The sequence below is a fragment of the Acyrthosiphon pisum genome, chromosome X (assembly GCF_005508785.2).
Source record: "Acyrthosiphon pisum isolate AL4f chromosome X, pea_aphid_22Mar2018_4r6ur, whole genome shotgun sequence".
Taxonomy (NCBI): Eukaryota; Metazoa; Arthropoda; class Insecta; order Hemiptera; family Aphididae; genus Acyrthosiphon; species Acyrthosiphon pisum.
In genome coordinates, this window is record NC_042493.1 from 52,472,732 (window position 1) to 52,474,119 (window position 1,388).

The following is a 1,388-nucleotide window of genomic DNA, read 5'->3' on the forward strand; positions in this document are numbered from 1 at the left end:
GATCGTGACGGTCGTGCCGACCGAGTGACCGACTGCATTCCGAATCTTATCATATTATACAAACAAATATTTGGCTGACTGCCCATTGTGATATTATTATTAAATAACTACAGTACGCGTCACGAAAGCGTGCGGATTATTCTAGCGCTTCCAGTGGCGTTTTTTCGAGTATACGATATATTTCCTTTATTTTATTACTGTTACTTAGTAATAATAATATATGTATTATTATTGTATAATATTTAAAAAAAAATATATATATATATATACAATTTTAGTAAAATAATTGTATTTAGATACTACAGTAATCATATAATATTATGATCTAGGATGTTATGCCTTATGAAGCTTAAAATGCTCGTAAAATTGTTGAAATGATTCGTATATAAATAAAAAAAGGCGGGTAAGTCGTGGATGTCGCTCTGCTGTACAGTAGGTTACAAGTGGGTTACTGTAATGGATGGAATTAAATTTGAATCCAATGATATTATATCATTGTATACGAAAAACGATTCTGAACGGAGATGATTTGTCAGTCTAGGATATATTATTTTTAAAGAAAAACTTATGGAGAACCTTGTACCAAATTTTAAAAACTTAGTTATAAAAGAAAAAATTTTTACGATTTTTCAACCACTAAATTACTTGCAAATTTTCGCAATTTTGACATATTTCGTATAAATTTGAACTTTAAATGCTTATAAATAAAAATTGTGACAATGTATTCCTTTTATTTTGCAACTGCTATTGTAAAAATATGTTAGGAGCCTTGTATTAAATTTCCAAATCTTAGAATTAAAAAGAAAAACTTTTATGAATTTCTGTCTAAGATAATTTGAACATTGCCGTAATTTTTACGTATTTAGTCAAAATTTGAACTTTAAATGCTTATAAAAAAAAAATCGTGACTATATATTTCTTTTATTTTTCAATTGCTATTGTAAAAATATATTATGAGCCTTGTATTAAATTTTGAAATCTTAGATATAAAAGGAAAATTTTTTATGAATTTCTAGCATAAAATAATTTACGAATTTTCGTGATTTTTACATAATATGTTGTCAAAATTTGAACTTTAAATGCTTATAAATAAAAATTGTGACGATGTATTCCTTTTATTTTGCAACTGCTATTGTAAAAATATGTTAGGAGCCTTGTATTAAATTTCCAAATCTTAGAATTAAAAAGAAAAACTTTTATGAATTTCTGTTTAAGATAATTTGAACATTGCCGTAATTTTTACGTATTTAGTCAAAATTTGAACTTTAAATGCTTATAAAAAAAAAATCGTGACTATATATTTCTTTTATTTTTCAATTGCTATTGTAAAAATATATTATGAGCCTTGTATTAAATTTTGAAATCTTAGATATAAAAGGAAAATTTTT

The 1,388-nt window shown here is 24.9% G+C and overlaps 1 protein-coding gene across 1 annotated transcript in view; it reads left to right on the forward strand.

The window, feature by feature from the left end:
- The window catches only part of LOC103309347 (putative nuclease HARBI1), a 5,805-nt gene that overhangs the window by 2,435 nt on the left and 1,982 nt on the right, over window positions 1-1,388 (forward strand). The gene's annotated exons all lie outside the window — the stretch shown is intronic.